Genomic DNA, 25,875 nt, shown 5'->3' with positions numbered 1-25,875 from the left:
ATATATTTAAGATAATGAAAGAAAAAAATGCCTGCCAAAAATTCTTTATCCACCAGAGTTGTCCTTTAAAGATGAGGGAGAGTTTAAAATATTCACAGATAAACAGAAGCTGATAGAGTTCATTAACAAGAGACCTGCCCTACAAGAAATACTAAAGCGAGTTTTGTCAGACGGAGAGAAAAGACAGTAAAGAGAAGCTTAGAGGAGAGTACAAAAATGAAGTTTATCACTAAGGGTAACTAAAAGGATAAAAAGAGAGGAAAAATAGCTATGACAAGTAAAAGCCAAATGATAAATGGTTGAAGTGTCTTTACAGCAATAACGTTGAATGGCAATGGATTAAGCTCCCCAATCAAAAGACACATATTGGCAGAACAGATAAAAAAAATGTGACCCATCTATATGCTGTTTATAGAAGACTCATTTTAGACCTGAAGAAACAAACTGGTTGAAAGTGAAAGACTGGAAAAAAATATCTCACAAAAGCAATAAAAAAAAAAAAAAAAGCTGGGGCAGCTATATTAATCTTAGACAAAATATACTATAAAAGCAAAAATGTTACAAAAGACAAAGAAGGACGTTATGTATTAATGAAAGGGGCAATTCACAAAGAAGAAATAATCATAAACATTGATGCACATAACACCTAACTGACTAGGTGCCCCAGAGTACATCAGGCAAACACTGGCAAAACTGAAGGAAGAAAGAGACGTCTTTACAATAATGTTGGGAGATTTCAACACACCTATAAGTAGATACTCTCATCAATAAGTGGAACATCTAAACACATGATCAATAGGGAAATAAAGAATCTGAATGATATGATAAATGAACTAGAGCTAACAAACAAATATAGAACATTATACCATAAACAGCAGGATATGTTTTACTTTTCAAGTGCTCGTGGATCATTCTCCAAGATCGATCACATGTTGGGCCACAAAACAGGTCTTAACTTTAAAGGGATTGAAATTATACAAAGCACTTTCTCTGATCATAATGGAATGAAGCTGGAAATTAAAAACAGCCAGAGGACTGGAAAATTCACAAACATATGGGGGTTAAACAACACACCATTAAACGATCAGTGGCACAAAGAAGAAATTGTAAGAAAAATCAGTAAATATCTTGAGATGAATGAAAACCAGAATACAAAATAACAAAACTTTTGGGATGCAGCAAAGGTGGTACAACCTTAAATAGGAAGAAAGAGCTGAAATCAAAGATCTAATTGAATGCTTGGAGACACTAGAAAAGAACAGCAAAATAATCCCAAAGCAAGCAGAAGGAAAGAAATAACAAAGATTAGAATGAAATTGAGAACAAAAAAGAAAAGAGAGAATTGATACAAGCAAAAATTGGTTCTTTGAGAAGATCAGTAAAATTTACAAACCCTTAGCTAGACAAAAAGAGAGAGTGCAAATAAATAAAACCAGAAATGGGGGGGGGGTGCATTACTCTTGACCCACAAAAATAGAAAAGATCATAAAAGGATTCTGTGAGCAATTGTATTCCAGTAAATTAGACAACAGAGGTAAAATGGACAGTTTTCTAGAAACACACTTAACCTACAGCGACTCAAGAAGAAATAGACGACCTCAACAAATCAATCATAGATAAAGAGATTGCATCAGTAATAAAAACCTTCAGTGAAGAAAAGCTCAGGATTAGATGGCTTCACAGGTGAATTCCACCTGTCAATCCCCAAAGAATTACTACCAATCCTGCTCAAACTCTTCCAAAAAATTGAAGAGGATGAAACACTACTTAACTTGTTCTATGAAGCCAACATCACCCTAATACCAAAGCCAGATAAAGATACTACATAGAAAGAAAATTCCAGACCAGTCTCTCTAATGAATATGCATGCAAAAAGCCTCAACAAAATACTTGCAAATCAAATTCAACAGCACATCAAAAGAATTATACACTATGATCAAGTGGGCTTTAGACCACGTATGCAAGATGTGTTGAACCACTCTGTGAACCACACCACATTAACACATCAGAGGAGAAAAGCGTAGGATCATCTCAATCAATGCAGAGAAAGTATTTGACAAAATCTGGCATTCTTTCTTGATAGAAACACTTTTAAAGGTAGGAATCAAGGGAAACTTGCTCTACACGATAAAGGGCATATGAGAAAAACCCACACTCAATGATGAGAGAATGAAAGCTCTCCCTCTAAGATCAGGAACATGATAAGGACACCCACTGTCAACACTGTTTTTCAACATTGGGTTGGAAGTTCTAGCCAGAGCAACTAGGCTAGAAAAGGAAATAAGAGTCATCCAGATTGGAAAGGAAGAAGTAAAACTTTCACTATTTATAGAAAAAATGATCCTGTATTTAGAATGGATTAGAGCACTAAAAGTCATTAAGATATCAGTTCTACCCAAATTAATCTACAGATTCAGTGCAAACATCAATGAAAATTCCAACACCCTATTTTGTAGAAAAGGAAAAGCCAATTATCAAACTTTATTGGAAAAATAAGCAACCTCAAATAACCAAAACATCTTTTTGTTGTTGCTGTTCTTTTTTTATTATGAATTTTAAAATTAAAAAAAAATACCAGAAAACACCAAACAAACCCAGACATTCATAGCTTTTGATCATTCCGTTCTACATATATAATCAGTAATTCACAATATCATCCCATAATTGCATTATCACCATCATGATCATTTCTTGGAACATTTGCATCTATTCAGAAAAAGAAATAAAAAGAAAACAGAAAAAAATTCATACATACCATATGCCCACCCCTCCCCCTCACTGATCACCAGCATTTCACTCTAAATTTATTATAACATTTGTTCCCCCTATTATTCATCTTTATTTCCTATGGTTTACTCGTCTGTTGATAAGGTAGATAAAAGGAGCATCAGACACAAGGTTTTCACAATCACACAGTCACATTGTGAAAGCTGTATCATTATACAATCATCTTCAAGAAACATGGCTACTGGAACACAGCTCTACATTTTCAGGCAGTTCCCTCCAGCCTCTCCACTACATCTTGACTTAAAAGGTGATATCTATTTAATGAGTAAGAATAACCTCCAGGATAACCTTTCAGCTCTGTTTGGAATCTCTCAGCCATTGACACTTTATTTTGTCTCATTTCACTCTTCCCCCTTTTGGTCAAGAAGGTTTTCTCAATCCCCTGATGCTGAGTCTCACCTCATTCCAGGATTTCTCTCCCGTGTTGCCAGGAAGGTCCACACCCCTGGGCGTCATGTCCCACGCAGACAGGGGGAGGGTGATGAGTTTGCTTGCTGTGTGGGCTGAGAGAGAGGCCACATCTGAGCAACGAAAGAGGTTCTCTTGGGGGTGACTTAGGCATAATTTTAAGTAGGCTGGACCTATCCTTTGGAGGGTTAAGTTTCATATGAACAAACCCCAAGATCGGGGGCTCAGCCTATAGCTTTGACTGTCCACACTGCTTGTGAGAATATCAAGACTTCAACTTGGAGAAGTTGAATTTTCCCCCTTTCTCACCATTCTCTGAAGGGAACTTTGCAAATACTTTTTTATTCACTGTTCAAATCACTCTGGGATTTATTGGGGCATCACTCTGGATAAACCAGCAAAATCTCATGTCCTACTCAATGTTTCATGTACTTATGTTGTTCGATTAAACTGTCTACATAAGTTATATTAGGACATGCACTAGTCAAAATATGAATTTTGTACCAAACAAATATTTTTACCTCACACGTAAGGTAAAATTTTAATTACCATGTATTTTCAGCACCCTGAAGTAATGACATTCCTTTGTTCTTCCTCATGCAAAAACATTTTTAAAATTTGTACATTTAGTCACTATCATTATATACTTTAGGCATTCCTAGATTATACCATCTCAGTCTTTATTGTCTATCTTTCTTTCTGATTTCATTTGTGCCCCCAGCCCTCCTCCCTCTATCATTCTCACATTCAGCTTCATTCACTATTTTAACATAATTGTATTACAGTTAGGTAGTATTGTGCTGTCCATTTCTAAGTTTTTATATTCAGAAATGCAAAAAATTGTACCTGTTGCACAATCTGTATTCCTTCAGCTCCAATTACCCAATATCTTACCCTATTTCTATCTCCTGATGGTCTCTGTTACCAATGAAATTCTCCAAGTTTATTTACTAATGTCAGTTCATATCAGTGAGACCATACAGTATTTGTCCTTCTGTTTTTGGCTTATCTACTCAGCATAATGTCCTTAAGGTCCATCCATGTTGTTACATACTTCATAACTTTATTCTGTCTTATGGCTGCAAACTATTCCATCGTATGTATGTACCAGTTTGTTTAGCCACTCATCTGTTGATGGACATTTTGGCTGTTTCCATCTCTTTACAATTGTAAATAATGCTGCTATAAACATTGGTGTGCAAATGTCTGTTTGTGTTCTTGCCCCCTCATGTCCTCTGAGTAGATACCTAACAATGGTATTACCAGGTCATATGGCAATTCTATATTTAGCTTTTTGAGGAACCATCAAACTGCCTTCCACAGCAGTTGTACCATTTGACATTCCCACCAACAGTGGATAAGTCTGCCTCTTTCTCCACATCCTCTCCAGCATTTGTCATTTTTTGTTTTATTGACAATGGCCATTCTGGTGGGTGTGAGGTGATATCTCATTGTGGTTTTGATTTGCATTTCTCTAGTAGCCAGGGAAGTTGAGCATTTCTTCATGAACCTTTTTAACCAAAACATCTTGAAAAAGAAGAATGAAGTTGGAGGACTCATGCTTCCCTTAAAGTATATTAAAAAGCTGCAGTTGTCAAAACAGTAGACTACTGGTATGAAGATAGACATATTGATCAATGGAATCAAATTGATGGCTCAGAAATAGATCCTTCTATCTAGGGTTAATTGATTTTTGACAAGGCTCTCAAGTCCACTCAATTAACACCACTGGGTCAGAACAGTCTCTTCAGTAAATGATGCCAAGAGAGCTGGGTAGCCATATCCAAAAGAATCAGAGAGGACCCCTATCTCACACCTTATATAAAAAGTGACTCAAAATGGATCACAGACCTAAATATTAGAGACAGTAGTACCATAAATTACCTAAAAGGAAATGTAGGGAAACATCTTTAAGACCTAGTGATAGGCTGTTGGTTCTTACACCTTATACCCAAAGCAGATGCAGTGAAAGAAAAATTAAATAATTGTGATTTTACTCACAGTTGAATACTTTTGTGCTTCAAAGGACTTTGTCAAAAACAGTGAAAAGGCTGCATACTTAATGGGAGAAATATTTTGGAGACCACATATCTGATAAAGGTTTGATATCCAGAATACATAAAGAAATTCTGCAACCCAACAACAAAAAGACAAACAACCCAATTAAAAAATGGGCAAAATACATGAATAGACATTTTTCCAAAGAAGAAATACAAATTACTAAAAAGCACATGAAAAAATGCCCAACTTCATTAGCTATTAGGGAAATGCAAATCAAAACCACAATGAGATATCATTTCATACCTAAAAGAATAGTCATTACTAAACAAACCAAGAAACCACAAGATTTGGAGAGGACGTGTAGAATTAGGAACACTTATTCACTGCTGGTGGGAATGCAAAGTGTACCACACCAATGCCAGGAGTCAGTAATGGGGTGGAGGGTATAAGGGGTGTGGGATGCTTTGTTTTGTTTTTGAGTAATGAAAATATTCTAAAATTGATTGTAGTGATGAATATACAAATGTGTGATAATACTGAGAGCTACTGATTGTATATTTTGAATGGATTGTATGGTGTGTGGCTATATCACAATAAAATACTTAAAATTAAAGAAAAAACACTATGAATTGTACATTTTATTATGCCCAATTTAAAATGAGAAAACGAGTCTCAGAAAGTTTAAATTTGTGTTTGCTTCTTATTGCTGCTGTAAAAAATTACCTTGATTTGGTGGCTTAGAACAAAACAAATATATTATCTTACAGTTCTGTAGGTCAGAATCTCCTTGGGCTAAAATGCAGGTGTCAGTGGGTTGTCTTCCTTCTGGAAACTGTAGGGGAAAATTTCCTTTCTTGCCTTTTCCAGCTTCTGGGAAGGCCACATTGACTCATGGCCCCTACTTCCATCTTCAAAGCCAAGAGTGTGACATCTTCAAATCTCTTTCTCTGACTTTGATACTCCTGCTCCCTCTATAAGAACCTTTGTGGTTATATTGGGCTTACCTGATAACTCAGGATAATCTCCCATCTCATTTAATCACATCTGCAAAGTCCTTTTTGCATGCCAGTAACCTATTCACAGGTTTGGGGGATTAGGATGTGGAAATCTTTGAGAGGGGCATTAATCTGCCTTTCACAACATTACTTCCCCAAGGTCAAACAATAAATAGGCGGCAGATTTTTCTCTCTAAATCTAGTGTGTTTTGGGGGTGATGAAAATGTTCCGAAATTAGATTTTTTAAACTTTTTAATTGTATAATATAACATATATACAAAGCAAAGAAAGAAAAAAGCAATAGTTTTCAAAGCACTCTCCAAGTAGTTACAGGACAGATCCCAGAGTTTGTCATGGGCTACCATATGATCCTCTCAGATTTTTCCTTCTAGCTACTCCAGAATATAGGAGGCTAGAAGGAATACATTTTTTTTATCATCACAATTGACTTTTTTTCCTTTTTTTGTGAAAAATAATAATGTATACTAAAAACAAAACATTTCAAAGCACAGGACCACATTAGTTGTAGAATATATTTCAGAGTTTGGCATGAGTTATAGCTCCACAATTTTAAGTTTTTACTTCTAGCTGCTCTAAGATACTGGAGACTAAAAGAGATATCAATTAAATAATTCAGCAATCATACTCGTAGTTTAAATCCTGTCTTATGGATATAACTCCACCATCTCCATTTTCATCTTTCTATCCCTCCCTTTAGGGGTTGAAGAGATCTGTCACTAATATGGGGTAGGAAGAAGGAATTATCTGATGTTCTGGAGAGTCTGGGCCTCGAGGTTTCAGGACTTATCTGGTCCAGGGACCCATCTGGATGGGTAGGTTTCTGGAAAGTTACTCTAGTGCATGAAACCCTTGTGGAATCCTATATATTGCCCTAGGTGTTTTTAGGATTGGCTGGAATGGTCCTTGCTGGGGTTTGGCAAGTTATGATAGGTAGTGATGTCTAACTGAAGCTTGCATAACAGCAACCTCCAGCATAGCCTCTTGACTCTATTTACCTTTCTCTGCCACTGATACTTTATTAGTTACACTTCCTTTTCCCCCTTTTGTCAGGATGGAATTGTTAATCCCACATGACTCATCCCTGTGAGTCATCTCCCACACTGCCAGGGAGAATTTCGCCCCTGAATGTTGTGTCCCATGTAGTGGGGAGTGCAATGATTTCACTTTTGGAGTTGGGCATAGGCAGAATGAGCCACATCTGAGCAACAAAAGAGGTCCTCCAGAAGTAACTCTTAGGCATGCCTATAGGTAGGCTAAGCTTCTCTGCTACCTACATAAACTTCACAAGAGTAAGCTTCAAGATCAAGGACTTGGCCTATTGATTGGACTGTCCCTAAAGTTTGACACAGTACCAGGGGATTCCCTGATGGTAAAGTTTAATAGTTCCAGATTTTTTTCTCCCATCCCTCAAGGGACTTTACCAATCCTTTTTTTTTACGGCATGGGCAGGCTCCTTGCCAATACTTTTTGATTATCTGTTTCATATACTCTAGGATGTATCTAGGAATTACATTAAGCTATACAGGATTAAAGGACCTCTTTCTTATTCTGAGCTCCCTGTGCTTCAGTTGTTCAAATGAGCTATACAGATAGGTTGAGTTAGATTATGTGCTACAGAAAACTTAGATTCCAGAGCAAGTAAACCTTTTTTCCTTTGGTGTCGAAGAGTATGTGTGGTTCTAAAATATAGAGAATATCTTCCTTACCCCGTGCTCTGAATTAATTTAACTCTGACCTGATTGGCTACATTCTTATCTCTAAATACAAGGTTGTATATATATCAGCCTCTCAAAAACCAGAAATGATAATTTGGCCTAAGTGTATCTGCTACAAGAGCTTACAATCTAGGCCCTTGTTTTCTTATAAGCAGTTTCTAAAGGAGACCATACCATAATTGTTCTTTTGTTTCTGACTTATTTTGCTTCACCAAATGTCCCACACATTCATTCACATCATTGCATGTCTCACGACTTTGTTCCTTTTTGTAGCAGCACAACATATGATTATATGTACACAACACTGTTCACCAATCTGCTTCTCAGTCAGGACGTTCTTCAGCCACCCACATTCATCAGGTATCATGTATAATGCCCGAAGTCCACAGTCCATCAACACTCTCAATTTTAGATAATTTCATTATTCCCAAGAGAAAGATAACCAAGAAACACACCCTCACCAAATAGGAAATCTAAACCTCCTCTTAACTCTTGTCCCTCCCCCCATTATTTACCTTTGCTGTTGCAGTGGTAGTGATGTTTTCTTTTTAAACATAGCCCATAGCATGCAATAAAAATTTCCCCTTGTACCCTGGACTTAAACCCTCTTTGTTCACAAATCATAGCTTTGAAGTAGCTCTTGCAAGAATTTAATTTATATTTCTAGTGTTAATCAGTGGGAAACATAGGTCTATACAACCCCTTTCAATCTTGTTCATCTTCAATATGGTAATTTTACTTATAGACCCACTAGAGAACCACCTTCACTCCTATCTATTCCCTTACATTGAGTTCAACCTCATTAGCTAACTGCTCACCCATCTCTAGCTTCTGTGTATCTCTAAGTCCCCTAGATTCCGTATATGCCTCTGATTTTACCTTCACCATGGTCATAAAAGTGGAATCATACGGTTTCTATCCTTTTGTATCTGGCTTATTTCATTCAGCATTATGTCCTCAAGGCTCATCTACCTTGTCATGTGCTTCAGGACATCATTTTGTCTTATTGCTGCATAATATTCCATCTATGTATATACCACATTTTGTTAATCCACTTATCTGTGGATGGGCATTTGGTTTGTTTCCATCTTTTGGCAATTGTAAATAATGCTGCTATAAACATCACTATGCATGTTTGAGTCACTGCTTTAAGCTCTTCTGGGTATATACCAAGTAGTGCTATTGCTGGGTCATAGGGCAACTCGATATTCAGTTTCCTAAGGAACCGTCAAACTGTCTTCCTTAATGGCTGCACCATTGTACATTCCCACCAGCAGTGCATAAGTGTCCCAATTTCTCCACATTCTCTCCAACATTTATAGTTTCCTGCTTGTTTAATAGCAGTCATTCTTATAGGTGTGAGGTGGTATTTCATTGTAGTCGTGATCTACATTTCCCTGATAGCCAATGAAAATGAATATCTCTTCATGTGCTTTTGAGCCATCTATATTTGCTCTTCATAAAAATGCCTATTCATGTCTTTAACTCGTTTTATAATAGGGTTGTTTGTTCTTTAGTTGTTGAGTTGTATGATTTCTTTCTGTATACAGGATATCAAACTTTTGTCCAATATGTGATTTCCAAATATTTTCTCCTATTAAATTGCTGCCTCTTCACCTTTTTGGCAAAGTCTTTTTCAGGTGCATAAGCATTGGTTTTGAGGGGTTCCCATTCATCTTTTTCTTTTTTTAAATTTTTTTGCTTGTGCTTTGGAGGTAAAGTTTAGGAAGCTGCCTCCCATTACTAGGTCTTGAGGATGTTTCCTTATATTTTCTTCTAGAAGCTTTATGGTGCTAGCTCTTATATTTAAGCATTTGAACCACTTTGAGCTAATTTTTGTATAGGGTGTATGGTAGGTATCCTCTTTCATTCTATTGGCTATTAATATCCAAATCTCCCATGCCCATTTTTTGAAAAGACTGTTTTGTCCCAGTTCACTGGATTTGGGAACCTTTTCAAAAATCAGTTGACTCTATTTTGTGGTTTATTTCTGCACTCTAAATTCGATTCCATTGGCCAATGGTTCTGTCTTTGTACTGGTACCATGCTGTTTTGATCACCATGGCTTTTAATAAGTTTTAAAGTCAGGGAGTGTTAATCCTCCCACTTCTTTTTTAGGATGCTTTTAGCTTTTGGGGGGGGTCTCTTTCCCTTCTAGATGAATTTGGTAACTAGCTTTTCCAAGTCTTCAAAGTAGGTTGTTGGAATTTTGATTAGTACTTTGTTGAATCTGTAGACCAATTTGGGGAGAATTGACATCTTAACTCTATTTATCTTCCTATCCATGAGCAGGGAATGCCTTTCCAACTATTTAGATCTTTGATTTATTTTAGCAATGCTATGTAGTTTTCTGTGTACAAGTCCTTTACATCCCTAGTTAAGTTCATTCCTAAGTACATGACTCTTTTAGTTGCTGTTTGAATGGATTTTTTCCTTAACTGACTCCTCAGGTCATTGCTTGTATATAGAAATTTTGCTGATATTTGCACATTAATTTTATATCCCACCACCTTGCTGAATTTGTTTATTAGCTTAAGTAACTTTGCTGTAGATTTCTCAAGATCTTCTAAATATAGTATTATGTCATCTGCAAATAATGAAAGTTTTACTTCTTCCTTTCTAACTTGGGTACCTTGTATTTCTTTGTCCTCCCTGTTTGCTGTGGCTAGAACTTCTAGTACAATGTTTAATAATAGTGGTGGTAGTGGGTAGCTTTGTTTCATTCTTGATCTTAGGGGTAAAACTTTCAGTTCCTCTTTATTGAGTACAATGCAGGCTATCAGTTTTTCATATATACCCTTTTTCATATGGAGGAAGTTACCTTTGATTCCTATCTTTTGAAGTGTTTTTATCAGAAAAAGGATGTTGAATTTTGTCCAATGCTTTTTCAGCATCAATCAAGATGACCATGGGATTTTTTCCCTTTTGGTTTGTTAATGTGCTGTATTACACTAATTGAGTTTCTTGTGTTGAACCATCCTTGCATTCCTGGTATAAACCCCACTTGGTCATAGTATATAATTCTTTTAATGTGCTGTTGGATTTGATTTGATAATATTTTGTTGAGAATTTTTGCATCAATGTTTTTTAGGGAGATTGGCCTGTGGTTTTCCTTTCTTATAGCATCTTTATCTGGTTTTGATACTGAAATGATATTAGCTTCATAAAATGAGTTAAGTAGAGTTCTTTTTTTCTCAATTTTTTTTGGAAAAGTTTTAGCAGAACTGGTGTTCTTTTTGGAATGTTTGATAAAATTCCTCTGTGAAGCCATCTGGCCCTGGGCTTTTCTTTATAGGAAGATTTTTGATGATTGATTGAATCTCTTTACTTGAGATTGGTTTGTTGAGATCTTCTGTTTCTTCCTGACTCAGGGTAGCTTGTTTGGGTGTTTCCAGGAATTTGTCCATTTCATCTAAGTTGTCTAGTTTGTTGGCATATACCATATGTTCATGCTGCTTCTTATGATTTCTTTTATTTCTTTAGGGTCTGTGGTAACACATACCTTCTTATTTCTGATTTTGTTTATTTGCATCCTCTCTCTTTTTTCTTTGTCAGTCTTGCTAGTGGACCATCAATTTTATTGATTTTCCCAAAGAACTAACTTTTGGTTTTATTGATTCCTTCTATCATTATTCCATTCATTTAACTCTGCTTTAATTTTTGTTATTTCTCTTCTTCTATTTGCTTTGGGGTTAGTTTGCTGTTCTTTCTCAAGTTCCTCCAGGTGGGCAGTGAAGTCCTCAAATTTTGCTCTTTCTTGTTTTTTAATATAGGGCAATAAATTTCCCATTCAGCATAACCTTTGGCACATTCCATAAGTTCTGATATGCTGTATTCTCATTTTCATCCATCTCCTGATAGCTACTGATTTTTCTAGCAATTTCTTCTTTGACCCACTGCTTGTTTATGTGTGTCATTTAAATCTCCATTTATTTGTGAATGTTTTCTTTCTTTGGTGGTAATTGAGATCCAGCTTCATTCCATTGTGATCACAGAATGCACTTTGAATAATTTTAATGTTTTTAAATTTATAAAGACCTGTTTTGTGCCCCAGCATATGATCTATCCTGGAGAATGTTCCATGAGCACTAGAGAAGAATGTATGTTTTGGGGTGCAAAGACATATATATGTCCGTTAGGTCTATTTCATTTATCAAGATGTTTAACTTCTCTATTTCCTTGTTGATCTTCTATCTGGTTGTACTATCTATAGAAGAGAATGTATTGAAGTCTCCTACTATTACTGCTGAAACATCTATCCCTACCTTCAGTTTTGTCATCCTGTCTCATGTACTTTGGAGCTCCTTGATTGGGAGCATAAACATTTATGATTGTTATTTCTTCTTGGTGAATTGTCCCTTTAATTTATATATAGTGTCCTTCTTTATGTCTTATGATGTCTTTACATTTAATGTCTATTTCATCCAATGTTAGTATAGCTGCTCACACTTCCTATTGGTTACAACTTGTGTGGAAAATCTTTTTCCATCCCTTCACTTTCAATCTATTTGTATCCTTGTGTCTAAGATGAGTCTCTTGTAAGCAGCATATAGATGAATTATATATTTTTAATCCATTCTGCCAATCTGTATCTTTTAGTTTAGTCCATTAACATTCAAAGTTACTACTGAAAAGCGTTTCTTGAATCTAGCATCTTATCATTTCTATTTTATCTGTCAGATCTATATATTCTTTTCCTTCTTCCTCTTTTTATCCTTTAAGTCACCTTTACTGGTACTCTTCAATTCTGTGCCCTCCTACAGATCTCCCTCTCTTGTCTTTTTTTTTTTTTTTTCAACTAGCAAAACTCCCTTTAGAATTTCTTGTAGGGCTGGTCCCTTCTTGACAAATTCTCTCAGAATTTGTTTGTCTGTGAAAATTTTACTCTCCCCCTCAGTTTTGAAAAGCAATTTGGCTGGGTGCAGAATTCTTGACTAGAAGTCTTTATCTTTCAGGATCTTAAATATATCATACCACTGCCTTCTCACCTCCATGGTGTCTTTTGAATAGTCTGAACTCAGTCTTATGTGGTTTTCTTTGTAGGTAATTGTGCTGGTTTGAAAGGAAGTATGCCTCCTAAGAAAAACCATGCTTTAATATAAATCCCATTTCTTAAAGGTAAAATAATCCCTACCCCATACTGTATATTTGAAACTGTAATGAGATCATCTCCCTAGTTGATGTGATTTAGTTAAGAATGGTTCTTTAACTGAATTAGGGGATGACATGTCTCCACTCATTTGAGTGGGTCTTGATTAGTTTCTGAAGTCCTATAAAAGAGGAAACATTTTGGAGAGAGAGATTTGGAGAGAGCAGAGGATGCTGCAGCACCACAAAGCAGAGAGTCCACCAGCCAGTGACCTTTGGAGATGAAGAAGGAAAACACCTCCTGGGGAGCTTCATGAAGCCAGAAGCCAGGAGAGAAAGCTAGCAGATGACGCTGTATTCACCACGTGCCCTTCCAGCCAAGAGAGAAGCCCTGTGTTTTCCATGTGCCGTCTCACTTGAGAGAGAAACCCTGAACTTCATCAGCCTTCTTGAACCAAGGTATCTTTCCATGGATGCCTTTGATTGGACATTTCTATAGACTCGTTTTAATTGGGGCATTTTCTCTGCCTTAGAACTGTAAACTAGCAACTCATTAAATTTCCCTTTTTAAAAGCCATTCCATTTCTGGTATATTGCATTCCAGCAGCTAGCAAACTAAAACAGTAATAGATTGCTTTTCTCTTGCCACTTTCAGAATTTTCTGCTTCTCTTCAACATTTGACTGACTGATTAGTGTGTGTCTTGGGGAAGGCCTATTTGGATTTATTCTATTTGAAGTTTGTTGAGCTTCTTTGACTTGTATATTTATGTCCTTTATAAGGAGTGGGGAGTTTTCCCCCATTGTATCCTCAACTACTATTTCTAGGCTTTTACTCCTCTCTTCTCCTTCTGGGACACTGATGATTCTTTTATTTGTGTGCTTTGTTGGGTCTAGCATTTCCCTGAGAGCCGATTCATTTTTTTTCCATCTTTTTTTCCATTTGCTATTTTGAGTGTTATCTTGTCCTCTAGTTCACTTATTCTTTCTTCTACCACATGTTGTGTGTCTCTAGTATGTTTTTTATTTGGTCTACAGAATGTTTAATTTCTGTGATATCTGCTATTTTTCTATTTATTCTTTCAAATTTCTCTTTATGCTCTTCTAGTGTCTTCTTGATCGCCTTTATGTTATTAGCCCTCCCACTTATTTCATTTAGTAGCGTTATATGAACATCTTTGATTAGTTGTTCCAATGCCTGTGTCTCTTCTGGTATTTTAATTTTGTCATTAGGATGGGCTATATCTGTCTGCATTGTGTATTGTGTATACTTAGCAATCTTCTGTTGTTTTCATCGCACATAAATATCTTGATTGATTTACTTTGGAAGTTCATTTCCTTCAGTAGTCTAAAGCCTTTTGTTTACAGAATGGATGTGTAGCAGGATTTAGGGCATGAGGCAGGGCACAACAGTGCGGTGATGCATTGCAGCACAGGTATAGGTGCAGGTTGGGGATACTACACTGGCGCCTGTGAATGTGGGCACCCAGCAGTCAGGGAAGATGTTCCTGTGTGGGTGCATGGGTCTGGGAGGTGTGGCCCTGGTGTGCACTGGTCTAGGGCATGGGGTCCTTTGTGCACATGGACAGAGCTCTCAGCAGGTCGGCATTATGCCTGCATGGGTTGGGTGTGAATGTGGCCCGGCTGCCCAGGTTAGCGTTTTCCCAGAGCTATAGGGCGTGACTGGGGGTTGTGTGCATGCATGGGTGTAGGAGTGCTGTAAACTGATGTACCTGTGCAGAGGGCTCAAGGGGGAGTGAGGCTGTGCATCACTATGGGTGGGGGGCAAGTGTAACCTGGGTATGGAGGTTAGTGCCTGCAGCCTTTATGTGCTGGTGACAGCCTGCAGTGAGCAGGGAGGTGGAGGTAGTGCTCAGGAGGGGAGCAGGAGAGGTGGGTTGGGCTGCTTTTGGGGTGGGAGTGTGGGGCGGGTAGGCGCCCGAAGGGTTTCGGGGCAAGGGCACTTGGAGCGTGGGGAGAGGGGGCGGGTGATGGATTCAGGTACTTGGGGTGTGGAGTGAGTGACTCGCATGTCACAGGGTTGCACTGGTGAGGGTAGTGCATTCAAGGAACACGGCTTGGCTTACTTCCTAGTCCCTGTCTCCCCATCGGTACATTCCTGAGTACTCTGGGCTTCTGTGTTAGGCTCCTGTACTCTGCTTCTCAGTTCTTCAGCTTTTACAGCCAGGGCTTCCATTTGTGGTGCGGAAGACTCTTCCAGGTCTGTTGCACTCTGGAATCACTGTCTCAGTCACCCTCCCACCCCTTCTCTAACTTTTCCTTGGGGCAGAGCTGAACTCGATGTATCCAATTCTCCCATCTTCCCAGAACTCGTGCTTTTCACTGAAATTAGATTTTTATGATTGCACAACTCTGTGGATATACTAAACCCATTAAACTGTACATATTAAATGGGTGATTTTTAGTAATATCTGAATTATATCTCAGTAGAGCTATTTTAAAAACTCTAGTAGTATAATAGTGAAACAACATAAGCAATTTTTGAGAATCTCATATGTGAAAAGCATACTGTTGTCACATTTTGCAGAACACTTAATGCTTTGTATGCCCAGAACAGAAACTTCCTGGAAAATATTCCTTTCCAATCATGTCTGGGAGGTTGGATGGGCCAGCACTTCTCCCCTCACTGCGGTTTGGACTCTGTAGCTGAGCCATCAAGTGGTCTAGTCTGTACAATTTCCACACATGGGAATACAACCAAAGATGGAACAATCAGTGCTCTGACCAAGGAATTTTCTGGTTGGAACTGGAGGGCAAGGTTTTGTCTCTGATTAAGCTGCTAAAAAATATAATCTTAGAAGTATCACTGGCTATTTTTTCCCCTCCCACTTTCTGCTCTCTGCAGAAGGAGAGAATTAAGCCAATCAAAGAGAAGAGACAAAAAGCAGAAGTCTTTCAATTCCCACTTCCGATGTCCATGGGGCCTGATCCACCAGTATGTCAGAGCACCAGACCCACTGGCCCTCTGATATACTTGAGTTGATTCAAGTTGAGTTTGAGATTTGTGACAAAAGTTCTGTCCTCAACTACCTTAGAGACTACTTGGGAAGGACAATATGTAAAAGTTTGAAAGTTAAATAGAAACCTAAGCCTTAAATGAAAATAAACCTGAAAACAAAAGGGCCTGTAATGAATTTCCAAATAAGCACTATAGATAAGGAGTTTCATGAAATCAGAGAGAGAAAACTCCATTGTGTGGGTGCTCTAAAAAGGTCTCTATCTGGAGAGGGCAAGACGAGAGTTGGACTTTGAAAAGTAGACACCTTACTTTTTCTATTGGAATTTTCTGTATTATGTTGTTTAAATGAATTTTATTTGGAGAGCCATCTAAGAAAGATCCTTCTCAGAGGCAAATAAGACATGCTTTGAACAGGGAAGGGCAAGGAATGCAACTCATCTGTGATTGTAGCAAGAAGACTTGATTCAGAAGCTAATATTGATGGATGTAAATCTAAATTTTATTTTAGGAATAATATCCCATGTACCCCTTTTTCTGAGTCATGTAATAAAAATGATAAATTCTACATTTCAGCAATGTATGTGAAATTTTTGAGGTAATGAGTTGGTTGGAATATTATCAGAATCAAGTGAGCATTGGATTCTAGTCAAAGTTGCAGAAGTCACTTAGCCTTTTTCTTTTGTTTTTATTTTTAATCAACCCAAGTTCCAGTAACCCATATGGGTCTATGAAAGTTTTAATTGCCCTTTTGTGGTTTGATGTCTCATGTTATTTTGAACCCTGACCTTGACTCATGAAACTGTTGCATAACAGAGGAAGAATTGACAGATTTCCTCTGAAAGTTGTCTGGTTTTCCATAATTCTTTTGTTTCTTCTGTATTCCTTTTATAAATCCTATCTCTGTGGTAGTAATTTTTATAGGTTGTGCAACCCCTGTGGGCAAGACCATTTAGTCATTTTAAGAATGAACTTAAGTAGCCCTGAAGAGCCTTTCATCAGGATATTTTTTTCTCATCAGTTATCCCCAAAGGAAAGGTCATGAATATTCTGAAAATTATATTTCCTTTGGTTGCTTCTGAATGATTAAAATGTAACTGAACAAAATAACAGAACTTTAAAATGTTAGAACAAGAAGAAATCCAATACACCTTAGCAGTGCCGACATTGAGATCCCAAGAAGCTGAGCAATTTGCCAAGGCAGGGACTAACACACACTTAGAAAAAAGATGCACCTGGACCAAAGATTTCTTAATGGCAGGGGCAGAGATTTTTAGATGACACTGTGTGCTTTTTCTTGAAAGTGCCATAAAAATATTGTTTAGTTCAAATTATTTCAGAGAATATTTTCATGTTAGTCTTCCTTGAGCCAGCAAAGATAGCTACATTTGATTAGAGTATGGAAGTACCTTGCTTTGTCATTTTACTTTGGTGTCACCTAAAATCACAACTTCTCTAATAAAACAAGCCCCCAGATTTCCACAGAGATGCAAATTGAAGTACAATTGGATATTAAACCCATAAACCTGGCAAAAATTAAAAAGTACAGTGATGTGCATTGTTGGCAGAAGTGCAGAGAGAAGAATATTCTCATTAGTAGTGGTAATGTGAAAATTTTTCCTTTTTGGAAAAAAGATCTGGCAATATCTGTTAAACTTTTAAAAGTATGTATCTTTAGACACAATTCTACCTTTGGAAATATATTTCATAAAATAAAATAATTGTTGCTAATTTGTCCACACACATGCACACACACTCTCAAGGATGCTCATTGCATTATAATAAACTATTTTTCATGGTAGCAAAAACCAAGAACCAAAATGAACAGAAAAATATTAATAGAGAAATGTCTAATTCAGTGTAAAAATAATCCAAAATATGATAAACCTTGTTGTAAGAGATAAAAATCTAGGAAGAGGTTTTGTTAGAATGAGTAATAAGAACTTTTATGAAATGCCAGCAAAAAATCTATTTTTCTTGCATTGATATGAATAACTAGCTTATGTAATATTTACTTTTGTATCAGATTTTTGTTCATCTAGCTAAGTACATTTTGGAAGATAGGATAGCCTGCCTTCATTTCTTTGCCCTGGTCTTAATATATTTCTGTCTTTGCTCTGGTCTCCTGGCTGAGGCAGATATCATGTCAGACGTCTCTGGGGGTAGCTGGAGCCCTGGAGGGACTGTAACTTCTGGGGGTGGGGGGGATGCCATGCTAGACCCCCATCCCAGATTTTCCTTTTATCCAACCTTCAATCTCCTCTAAGCATCTTTCATTGGCTGAAGGTACTGCATTTGTCTGAAGATAGTGCATTTAATTGGCTGAATATTTCTGTAGACTGCATTTCTAGAAATCCGGCTGCAGGAATCTGTCCCTGCAATAGAGAGCAGACCAGGATTGGGACAAGCAGTGGAGAGGAGGGCAAAAGGACCCAGGCCCTGGCATGATATCCCGTTGGGCAAGATCATACATTTGGCACTATTTTATTCAGCCCTTGTCTCCATTATATCCAAGACTTTTCTCAGATGATGTCAAAATTTAGATTTTTATTTTATAAAAGAGCCCCTTTTCTTTGTAGAATTGTTTTGGGGGATATCTTTGTTTTCTAATGGTTCTAAGAGCAATCTTGAACATAATTTTTTAGTTTCATTAATTTTATTACTCATCACTGTTTTTCATACTGCATCTTAGTAATTCTGCAGCACTTTTATAATGGTTCTTTTTTTTTTTTTTGCTTTCATTAAAAAATTATGACTTAGGCAGGTGGCACACTCTTTAAGACATTGTTCTATTCTTTCCTAACATTTTGCTTTTTATGTGAGAAGGAGAATTTCAATGCTAAACTGATTTTTTTTCCGTTAAGGGAGACTTTCCCTTCCTTCTTGGAAGGATGGAGATTTTACTTTTAAATTAAAAACAAAGGAAGTGGAAAATTTTAACCTTACACTTGAAGAATATTTTTGATCTGAAACTTGAATTCTGCCTTCCATTTAAGGACTTCTTTTTTCTCTTCTTTGATCATTGCTTCTCTTTGAGCTTTAATCCTTTTATACCTATTCTGTATATCCTTTTTATTCACATGTTCTAAATCACAGATAAATTACAATTCCTTAATCTGGACTTTCCCATAGCATTTTTAACAGAAATTCCCTGAAGTGCTTAGCATGTATATAGCCCTGTTTCCCTTGTTTCCAGGATTTATATAGACTTTTTCTAAATACTGACATATTTTCATTTCAATGGGAACTTAGAAGATGCAGGAATTAAACATCTGTACTCAAATTATCATCTCAAGCCAAAAGTAGCTCTTAAAATTTAAAACATGGTGAAACATACCATTCTCCCTAATTATTATAAGAGCATGTGACTATTTTTAACAAATGAGTAGCTATACTCTCTCTTGAAGAGTTTCCAAGTTGTAAAGCATGGGGGAAAGATATTCCATTAGAAATTTAGAATTAGAAACTGAGGGTTCTAATTCATCTCCTGGATGCTTTGGTGGTCAAAGGTTTTGCAGGCTATATTTTTGGTACAGACCATTCTAATTTATTGCTCATCCTCGGTGTGATGTCTCTTGGGTGCCATATAGCAAGTTGGGAGAGAGGATGGCAGAATAACTTTGGAGACTGACAGATTCCCTCTGATTCCCAGTTTTCTTATCTATAAAACAAGGATAATCCTACTGTGATGGTTAGGCCTGTGTGTCAACTTGGCCAGGTGATTGTGCCTGGTTGTCTGGTCAAGCAAGTACTGGCCTATCTGTTGCTGTGAGGATATTTTGTGGGCTTAAATCATGAGCACCTTAGTTGCATCTACAGCTGATTACATCTGCAGTCAGTAAAGGGGTGTGTCTTCTCCAATGAGTGACACTTAAGCTAATCATCCAGGGGCTTCTAAGCAGCCGTTCAGAAGAAAGAATCTCTCTCTCCATGTCAGCCAGCCAGCCTCTCCTGGGGAGTTCATTGAGGACTTCTGAGGAAGCTGCCAGCTCATGGTCTGTCCTACAGATTTTGGACTCTTCCATCCCCATGGTTGCAAGAGATACTTTTATAAATCTCTTATTTGCAGATGTCTCCTGTTGGTTCTTTTTCCCTAAAAACCCTAACAAATGCACTTACTTATGCACATCAATTAGTATTTATCATAACTTTGACCAATTTTCTCAATATGCTATAGACCATCTATTAAAATACTGGAGATATAAAGATAGATACTATCCAAGTGTCTTCCTTCAAGGATTACATATGCAAAAGGAATTCATTTATTTATTTAATAAACATTTGCAGTGAGCATAATTACTATTAGGCATTCTCCTTGGGACTGGGGATATTGAGATGAACAAAATCTAATAACCTTATGGTGATTACATTCTAGTAGGGGACAGAGATAGATGATTAATAAATAAGCATATAATTTGTCAGGTAGTGTTACATTCTATGAAGACAAATAAAGCAAGACTGGGGATAGGGAATGTAACTGTGTCTAGAGAGGAGGACAGGGAACCCCTTTCAATAGTCCTTCTGAGAAGTTCTGGGTGGAGGGCATTCCTGAGGGAAGAACAAATCTGAAGTGTCTGAGAAAGCAATAAGGCAAAAGTGGCCACATTTTGTTAAGTGAAGGGGAGAGTGGCAGAGAGGAGAAGGGAGCAGGATTTCCTCCAAACTCCTCCCAAATTTCCATTTTGGTGGCTATGTTTAAGGAGTTGAGATTCTATTCTCAGTGTAACAATGGGAAATCATTGGAGGGATTTACACAGAGAAGGAGAAAATTTGATTTGTGCTTGTCAAAAATTAGCCAGGCTGTTGGGTGAGGAATAGCTTTTGGGAAGCCAGGGTGTTGGGGGTGAAGGTCAGGGCTGGGGGTGAGAGGGAGGCCAGCTTAAGCACTTAGGACAAAAGGCTGTGGCTTTGACTTAAGAGTAGTGATGAAGTGAATGAATCATCATCAGATAATATACTACTTGGTAAGAAAAGGTTTTTTATCAATAATTCTATTATTATCAAGTCTTCATTAGACAATATCAAAGAAGCCATATGTCTTGCTTTTTTATATGTTTTGCAATCTTTTTCTGTAACCTGGACATTTTGATATTTTAATATGTTGTCACTGGGATTTAGATTCGGAGACTTTTGTTTCTTAGGGTATATCCAGCTAGTGTTTTGACAGAGCTTTCCTTGAAGCCAAGAGCTAACAAAGAGAGAGAGAGAGAGAGAAGGAGAGAGAGCAATTGGGAAGAAAGGAAAAAACACCTTTCCCAGTCTTTACAGACTGGCCTGTGCTAGTCTTCAGGACTCATCCACATAATGCCTTCGAGAGTAGTTCCAGGCTGAACTAGAGGTCACAGGGATCCTCTCTGCGCCTGCCTCTTTTCTTGAGCATGCACCTGCGGCCTTAGGAATTCTCCCTTTTACGTGGATATGAATGTTCCCTCTTCCGTAGGAAATAGCTTCCTCCTGGTCCTGGGCCCTGCACTGTGTGTCCTGCAGCCAGCAATCCCTTGCCCCAGGCAGCAGGACTTGAGCGCTCTCACCCAGCATTCTGCAGTGAGCTCCCCAAGCTCCCTTCAACGGGCAGGGCAAGCTCTGGGATGGCTGGCAAGTTGCTCAGGCCACCACCAGGCAGATCAGACCAGGTTTGAGCTCCCAGTATGTGCACAAAGGTTACTCTGTTTCCTCTTGATCCCAGACCAGGGATCCTCAGAGTGTGGACCTTCTCTGCTGAACTGGTGAGGGGTGGGAGAGGGGCAATGTATTTTTTTCAGTCAAGATACTTTTTATCTTGATTTGGTGCTTCCTCATTACCGCAGTATTTTAACTGCTGAAGCTTCGAGAGACACGTTTTTGCCAGCTTCTGCTTCTGTAAAGTGTCTGGGAGGGTGAGGTGGAGCCCTGAAGTGCCTCCCTTCCCATTTTGATCAGGGTCCAAATTGACTTTTAAAAAAATGGATCAGATAGGAGTATGTACAAATGACTAAGAAAAAGAAGCCAGGAAATGCAGGGGGAAAAATCTTAAACTGTTGGAAACTTCAAGTTGTTTGAATCAATTAAATGGTAAGCTCCAGGGAGTGACTAAAATTACATCAGCCTGTTCTCTGAGTTTTAATGAGACAAAGAAGAGATGTAATCCCTCCAAGAAAGAGGAGTACAGAGATTATTATGTGAACAACATGCTCTGTACTTGGGTAACTACAGAAATAGTGCCTCCTTGTCATAGAGTCTGAATCACTGTTTATACAGGAAACAAAATTAAGATGCATGCTGGCCATCACACTGCATACATAAACTCATTCCAATTCAAGATGATTAATTATTATGATAAAATATTATTTTGCATGTAAGTAGAGGAAATTTCTTTTCTTTTATAATTGCATTCAGGCTGGTACAGATGACAGTTTTCAATTACAAAAGGAAAAGTTTAACCATTTCTGCCTCTTTGAAAGTATACTATCATTTAAGTAGTAGTTTTATTTTGGTGGCCAAACAAATGAAAACAGGTGCATGGGCATGAGTGGAGGGGATGGACTCATGTAATATTTCAAGGAATACTTTTGAGACTTGAGTTATTGTGCTAACTGCATAATGTGCTGTTTTGCCACAGAGTAAAATGGTTATCTTCCCTATGGGATGCCACTTAGGGACAATAGAAATTTTATATTGCTTTGAATTATGTGTTGGAAAAAATTTGAATAATGGATAGGTATAATCTAAATGAATAAAAAATGTTATAATAAGCATATAAATAATGGTGTTTCAATTTCACCACACCAGAGTAGAATAGTTGCTACTGATAAACTTTCTGTTGACTTTTGTAGTTGGAACCAGAGACCATGTGCTTTCCTTTAAAAGACTGAAACTTGTTTTATGAATTGCAAAGGGAGTTTTAGGATATGGACTATTTTAGATGTCTAACTAAGGAAAGTGAATGAACTTTTGAGCAAATTCTAGAAGGGGCAGTGAACCTGTTTCCTGTAAAGCAGTCTGTTATCAAATGATTAGGCTTTGACTCAACACTTTTCTTTAATATGAAGAAGTTTATCAAGCCAACTGAGGGATAACACTGACATCTAATCATATTTCACTACCGAATTAGCAAATGTTAAAAGCAAAGCTAAAAACTTTTAAACACAATTTCCTAATGAAGCCAGCACCTATTAATGAGACACAAAAACAGAACACTGACATTTCACAATCCAATTAGTAAAAGTTTCAGATATTAGGTTTCCTTCACATCTATAAATGACAACTCATACTCAAAGTTAAGAATTGTTCTCTTTTTATATCCAAATGATGCTAAATATTGTGAATGAACATGGTTGATCTACTTTTATCTATAGTTCTTGAAAAACATACTTTTTGATCCCTGTTCTAATATTTTCTGATAAATACATCTCTCTTCTTTCCCCCTTTTCCTTCGCCTCCTTTCTTTCTCTATTGCTCTCTCTGTCTCACTTTCGTTTTCCTTCTCACTCACCTTCTTTTCCTCTTTCTGTTTTTGTTCCCTAAATCAACATTGGCCTTTTGAAATAATCAGTTACTTGCCTTGATGATCTCTCTACTTTATTTTTTTCCTATTTTATTTCTATTTACTTCATATTTAATTTGTAATTCTTTTTTCAATTTCTTGAAGTGGATGTTTAGGTCAATAATTTTCAGTCTTTTTTCTCTAATGCATACATTTAAGGTTATGAATTTTCCTTCATAAACTGCTTTAGGTGCATCTTTCAAGTGGATGTAGCATTTTTGTTACAATTTTGGGAAACAAATCTAATTTTCAATTTACTTCTTTAATGCTAACTTTATTTACAAGTACATTTTTAATTTTCAAAAATTGGGGGAAGTTTTAATTACACTATTTTATAGATTTCTGGTCAGAGAATAAGCTCTCTAAGAATTCAAACTTCAGATATTTGATGTATTTGCATGTATACAATCTTTTTTTGTAAATGTTACATGTGCACTTGAAAATAATGTGAATGCTGCATCTGCTGAATACACTGATCCTTAGATAAGCATAAGGTAAATATAGCTCCCATGGCAGGTTGAAGTCTGGCTTCAGACCCCACCATGCTGGTGCCTGAATAAATCCTTTCACCTGTGATCAGTTTGCCTCCAAATTTTAAGTGAACCTAACAGTTTCTGAGCAATATTTCACTATAGGATATACCATAGTTTGTTCATCGGTTATCCTGCTGATGGAGATGCAGACTATTTCCAGCTTTGGGTTATTGTGATTAAAACTGCAAGGAACATTCTTGAAAAGTTTTTTTCTTTTTTAATGGACCTAAGCTTTCATTTCTCTTAGTTATTGTATTAGTGTTCTATTGCTGCTTTAACAAATTATTATAAACTTATTTGCTTAAATAAAACAAATGTAGTATCTTGCAGTTCTGTAGGTGAGATAAGTGTTGCAAGTCTCTTGAGGCTAAAATTCATTTGGTTTTTGTCCTTATTGACCACCTTGACCATCAGATTAGTTGACAGTAAAGAGTTTTTTCTCTGGCTACTTGGCTACTTTCAAATTTTCCCTCTTTATATTTGCTTTTTGTTTTTTTTTTTTTTTTAACATGGGCAGGCACTGGGAATCAAACCCGGGTCTCCAACCCAGCAGAGAACTCTGCCGCTGAGCCACTGTGGCCCACCCTATATTTGGTTTTTATAATATCATTTTGATGTGCCTATGGGGCATATGACAGGATAAATACAAAATATACTCTGCCTAGGATCCCTGGTTTCTGGCCCACTGGATAAAAGCTGCTTGTTCCTCAGTGGAATCGGTTCCCCATGACGAATCCACTGATTCTCTTAAGATGACAAACACTTTATTTGCTTCCATCCTGCTTTCAATTCTCCAGTCCTTGCTGGTATTTCCTGGGGACAGCTCCAAAATACTATAGAATCTGCTTTGGGCAGAGAGCAAACTAAGATATTTTGTAATAGAAGGGGTCTGTGAAAGGAGATTTTCAGAATGGAAATCTGGAATTAAACACTTGCCAGCCAAATGGTAAAGAGAGCCCATTGCTGGTAATAGAATGATGGTGATAAATCCTGGCATAGGATAGCAGCACAGGTGCTAAATAATTGTGACAATCCCTAAATCTCTCACTTGTAGTGAATTGAGATGGGGTACAGGAGAGAGAAGATATATTGGCCTGTGCCGTATCTCTAGCATTTGAGAGTGCTAATATGATTTACGACTGCAGAAGTGGTTAATGTTAAGTGCTATCAATTCGAAAGAAGAAAACGACAAGCTCAGGCCAGTTAAACCACTTCAGGGCATGGTCTCTTGTGCAGGTGGAGGGCAGAATGTGTGAAAATCAGTGAATATAACAGCGGTGGAATTACAAACAAAAGTGAATTTACATTTCCACAAACTGCCCATATGAAAGTTAAGGACAGTGGAGATGGGAGGGGGACCCTGAGATGTGGGATGAATCATTGGCTGGATGACCTTTGGTCTGATCCTATGATAGGGCAGAGAAGGCTCTAACAATTAGAAAAACTCCTCTTGCTGGAGATCTCCGCTTCCTCTTGCCTGAAACCCATCTAAGGTGGGTGCACAGCAGAGTAGTGCTGTGAATGGTCAGTGAGGAACTGAGGGCTGCCAACACCTATGATTAAGCTTGGAAGTTCCTTTGGTCCCAGTTGAGACCCCAGATTTCTGTAATCCTGGCCAATGTTTTCATTGCAACATCATCTGATGCCCTGAGTCAGGTAAGCTTCTCCCTTATTCTTAAGCAGCAGAAATTATGAGGTAATAAACATTTGTTGTTTTAAACCATGAAGTTTGAGGATAATTTGTAACATAGCAATAGATAACTAATACAGTGGGTGAGCAAAATGTTGATGACAGTTGCTGTAATGGAAAAATTATGATCTTTGTCCAA

The 25,875-nt window shown here is 37.4% G+C and overlaps 1 long non-coding RNA gene across 1 annotated transcript in view; it reads left to right on the top strand.

Annotated features, from left to right (window-relative positions):
- LOC143682377 (uncharacterized) overlaps positions 1-25,875 on the top strand; it is an 80,684-nt gene that overhangs the window by 26,976 nt on the left and 27,833 nt on the right. The gene's annotated exons all lie outside the window — the stretch shown is intronic.

Source organism: Tamandua tetradactyla, chromosome 5, assembly GCF_023851605.1.
Source record: "Tamandua tetradactyla isolate mTamTet1 chromosome 5, mTamTet1.pri, whole genome shotgun sequence".
NCBI classification, from domain to species: domain Eukaryota; kingdom Metazoa; phylum Chordata; class Mammalia; order Pilosa; family Myrmecophagidae; genus Tamandua; species Tamandua tetradactyla.
This window is presented reverse-complemented; position numbering and strand designations above follow the sequence as displayed.